This window comes from Corapipo altera, unplaced genomic scaffold, assembly GCF_003945725.1.
Source record: "Corapipo altera isolate COAL_440 unplaced genomic scaffold, ASM394572v1 257, whole genome shotgun sequence".
In the NCBI taxonomy this organism is placed as follows: Eukaryota; Metazoa; Chordata; class Aves; order Passeriformes; family Pipridae; genus Corapipo; species Corapipo altera.
The window spans coordinates 399,820-404,473 of NW_020885045.1; the positions used below are offsets into that span (position 1 = coordinate 399,820).

At 55.6% G+C, this 4,654-nt stretch overlaps 1 long non-coding RNA gene across 1 annotated transcript in view; it reads left to right on the forward strand.

The window, feature by feature from the left end:
* The window catches only part of LOC113959496, a 7,264-nt gene extending 2,797 nt beyond the window's left edge, over positions 1-4,467 (forward strand). Inside the window, exons 2-3 of the long non-coding RNA XR_003531828.1 lie at positions 553-556; positions 4,457-4,467. This is a non-coding gene — a long non-coding RNA (uncharacterized LOC113959496). The remainder of the gene's footprint in view (positions 1-552; positions 557-4,456) is intronic.
* Positions 4,468-4,654: the final 187 nt, after the last annotated feature.

Here is a 4,654-nt window from a genome sequence, read left to right on the forward strand (position 1 = left end):
GCCCTGGCACAGCTGCCCAGGGCAGGGGTGGAGTCCCCATCCCTGGAGGGATTTCAAAGCCCTGTGGATGTGGCACTTGGGGACATGGGCAGTGGTGGCCTTGGCAGTGCTGGGGGTGGGTGGACTCGATGATCCTGGAGGGCTTTTCCAACCTCAGTGATTCCAGGCTCTGTGTGCCCGCTGGGACCAGCACTGAGGGGGTTTAAATGGCAGGGAGGGCCCAGGTGAAACATCCCCAAACCCTGTCTAAGGCCTGGACCTGCAGCCATTGCTCAGGGTGGCTGAGGAGTCTCCAGCTGCTTAGGAGCAAATGGGATAACGGTCCCTTGGGAATGGTCCCTTGGGAATGGTCTGAGCAGAACTCGTGATGCTCTGGGTGAGGGGCATGAGGTGGAGCCCTGGGAGTCCCCTCAGGCCTGTCTGCTCTCCCTGAGCTGTAATTGCTGCCCAGGGTTCAGCAGTGCTGTGGCTCCCTGACCATGGTGGGGCAGGAGGGATGCAGGGGGAGAAGGGCCTTTCCCTGCAGGCAGGGTGAGGGACAGGGACAGGGAGAGAGGTGGTGTGTCCTTCAGTGCAGCCTGGGATGGCCTTGAGTGAGGCCCAGAAATCTGCAGGGCTGTGCTGAAGGGTTTGTCTGGATTTTAGGCAGTTCCTGTTCTCTAGTGGGGAGTTGGGGCAGTTCTGGGGAGGGTTTGAGTCTCGTGTAGTGCTGGAAACTCAGAAATGACACCGAGCGTGGATCTGACACAGTGCCCACTTCAGAAATGGCATTTCCTGGGTTGGAAGGGACCTTAATGCTCATCCAGTCCCACCCCTGCCAGGGGCAGGGACACCTTCCACTCTCCCAGGTTGCTCCAAGCCCCGTCCAACCTGGCCTGGGACACTTCCAGGGATCCAGGGGCAGCCACAGCTTCTCTGGGCAACCTGTGCCAGGGCCTCCCCACCCTCCCAGGGAAGGATTCCTTGAACAGTCCTGTCCCAGCCCCAGCCCCTGAGGACCCCACTGCTCACTGGTCTCCCCTTGGACACTGAGCCATTGACCACAGCTCTGAGTGTGACCACCCAGCCCATCCCTTATCCCTGAGTGTCCCATCCATCAATCCATGTCTGGGCAGTTCAGAGATGAGGATGTTGTGTGGGACAGTGTCAGATGCTTTGCACAGGTCCAGGTGGATCGTCCAAAAGCATTTTACCCATTTCATACCCCAAGCAGGAGGCTGGGGCTGGGCTGCTCCTCCTGCCTGGTGGAGAGGATTGGAGAAGGGCAGCAGCAGCACCTGCAGCAGGAAGAGCAGAGCAGTGCAGGGCTGTGCTGGGCCAGCTGTTTGCACGAGGCTTCAGCCAGGGGGGAGGCATTGATGGATTCCTCCTGTTTGATCCTGGCTCCAGGCTGTGTGCAGGGCTGGGGGAGCTCGGGGGTGTAACTGCACGGGGGTGTTGCATCAGTCTGGTATCTTTAGGAGACAGTGATTCCCCAGCCACTTGTGGAGCAGCTACTCTGATGAAGGGAAAGGAGGAGATTATTCCGAGGGTCACGTGGGATGTGTTGCATAAGGACATTTGCCAGGGCGGGCTCGGCCCCTCGGGGTTCCCGTGGATCCGGGTCTGGCCTGAGGTGGCACAGACGGGACCATCCTTTGGGCACTGCCAGCCAGTGCCACGCTGGGCACAAGGGGCTCATGGCAGAGGAATCTCCTGGAGCCAGAGGAATCTCCTGGAGCCAGAGGAATCCTTGGCTTGGCTCAGCTCCCTTCCCAGAGGTTTATCCCCGGCTTTGCAGCCGTGTGACAGGGACAGTGTCCTGGGGAAGGGATCTCCCAGCTTAGCCGAGGGGTTATTTTGAGCTGCTGCTCTGGGGGTTGGTGCTGAATTATCCCGGGATGAGTTATCCCAGGGATATCCCTTCCTGGCTCTGCTTCCTCCACTCACTGGTAAAATCTTTTCCAGCTGGAGAAGTCTTCCCATGCTTCTTTGTTTTGTGGAGGCTGCTCCGTGTCTTTGATCACCCCGGAACCTTTTCCAGTTCCCCTCCTTCGTGGGATGCTGAGGAAGAGGGGGAATGCCCAGTGCTGCGTGTGGCACTGAGCACAGATTTCCACACTGATCCCATTCCATCCCAGACAGTTCCTAACACACAGTTTCCTTTAGTTTAACTGCATCAGGCCACACTTTCAGGGAATTAAGGATCAGGACCCCTGGGTGTTGTTTTCCCCGTGTGCATCACATCCTGTTCCCTGGATTTGAATTTCCTGAGGCACTTGGTGTGGGGTTGTTTCTCCCAAGTTTCTGGTTGGCTGGACCTTGCCCAGGAGTAACAGGCAACTCAAAGGGTTACTTATCTCAACACTGCACCTTTTTTCCAGGGAAAGTGAGTCTCCCAGGCACCACTTCCCTCTGGGAGTGCCCCATCCCCTCCCGCTGGTATTCCAGACATTCCTCACGATCCACAGAGCAGGAACAACACTGGGAGGATCTTGGGGGGCTGAATAGTGGTGGATTGGTTGGTCTTGTTGACAGAGAAGTTCAGAGTGAAATGTGTTGGATGGGAAGTGCTGAACTCGGTGAGTTCTGGGATAAAGTGAAGGAATTGCCACTTCAGAGTCAGCTCCGTGTTTGCCAGGAGATGCTGGAGGAGGTTTAGAGATGTTGGGAAAAGTCTTTTCTAAAGGATGTTCTGATGCCCTGTGTTTAAAGTTTGTCTGTTTGTAGCACTTGAGAGTTTACTCCTCTTCTGTTTCTGTGACAAATCCCAAACTTCTGTGTTTGTTCCATGGCTCCTCACAGGGAACGTCCTGGCACCTCATCCACACCAACAAGTCGTTGTCTGGTGCTGCTGGGAGTGTTTCAGGGGGAAGGAAGGACATTGGATAGAGACCACATTCCATGAATGACTCTTCCAAGGCAGGAGTTCAGCTGAGGTTCTTCTCTTGTGGCAGAAAAGTTCAAAAAATGTCCTGAAAACAGGTTTGGAAACTGATTTTGGATGCCAGCCCCTGTTTTGGAGCAGATAACGTTATCTGGGATGTAGAGATTATTGAAGTGTTCTCTTTGAATCTGTCATTGCTGCTCAAGCATTTTAAGATATGGTTAATAACTTGTAAAATGAGTGAAATACCACTTGTAAAATGGGATCTGTTTCAGACAACCTCTGGGTTGTTAATCTCAAAACATAAATGAATGTTGTCGAGGGGGGAAAACAGGCACGAAGGTGAGAGTGAAGGGAGTTTGCACATTTTGGGTGTCAAATCCGGTTCAGAAACCTGTTTCAGACTTTCCCCACTGGTTTAACCACAGAGCTGGAGTGGAGGGAGCACAGCCTGAAATCTAATTTATTGAGGAGTTTCTCCTTGAATATGAAAAGTAACCCTTCTGTGCTGAACAGTCCACTGGGGCTGTTCCAGAGCCTGGTTCCTACCGGAGCAGTGCTGGGATTAACCCCTTGCACACCCCGGCCCCTCGGGGCTGTGCAGGGCTGGGATTTTCCCATAGGAAGTGTTCTGTTCCCCCGTGACCTCCCCGTCCCCTCACAGCACAAAGCACGTTATTCTTCCCCTGGGAATGCGAGGGGAGAGCAGGACCTTGGTGTTAGAGCCCTTTGTGCAGCAGTTCTGAGAAGGGAGGTTTGTCCTCAGCATGGCTCTTGTTTTCCCACCTCTGAAGTCCTCACAGGAATGTTTCATCCCTGGCCCTCGCTGGGCCAGAACCCACACTTGCTGAGGAGAGGGAGAGCTGGGTTCCTGAGGTCTGAGCCTCTCCTCCTTCCCCTGCTCCCCTTGGCTGCTGGTGGGATTTGGGGGCTCTGGGGCAGCTGACACAGTGAGGGATCCCTTGGTGGGATTTGGGGGCTCTGGGGCAGCTGACATGGTGAGGGATCCCTTGGTGGGATTTGGGGGCTCTGTGGCCTTTGACACAGTCAGGGATCCCTTGGTGGGATCTGGGGGCTCTGGGGCAGCTGGCACAGTCAGGGATCCCTTGGTGGGATTTGGGGGCTCCAGGGCAGCTGACATGGTGAGGGATCCCTTGGTGGGATTTGGGAGCTCTGGAGCAGCTGACAAGGCTGGGGATCCCTCTGAGCACCTCGAGGCCCTGAACCACCTCCAGGAAAGGGCAGGAAAATGCAGGTGTTTTGCTGGTGTGAGTGATCCAACATCTGGCTGTTTGCACCTCCAGGGACACTGATTTCCCATGGTTTTGGGTGTCTGTGGTGCTGAGTTCCAGCATTCCTGTGGAATCCCCGTGGTGTGGAGGGCTCAGGAGAGGTTGGATCCATTTGCAGGTCGAGGGGAGGCTGTGGATCAGGGATTGCTGTGCTCTGTGTGTGCTGGGAATAGCCTGGGAGTGTGTGCAGCACCCATAACTCAGTGCCTGGGGCTGTGAGCACATCCTGTGTGCTGGGAAGGACGTGGCACATGTCCCATTGGGACCCTCCATTCCCGGCTCTGGATCCGAGCTGGAGCACACATCTGATGTTCCTCATTCACAGAGGGAATTCCAAGTGCTCTGGCTGATCCTGTCTCCAGCAGCATCAGTCCTGCTGCTCCCACTTGTCCTGGGGCAGCGCTGGAGGCAGAAGGTTCCTCGGGAGCTGGTGCTGGATTGCTGGGTGTTGGATGGATGGATGGATGGATCCATGGCAGTGCCTGCAGAGAGAGCA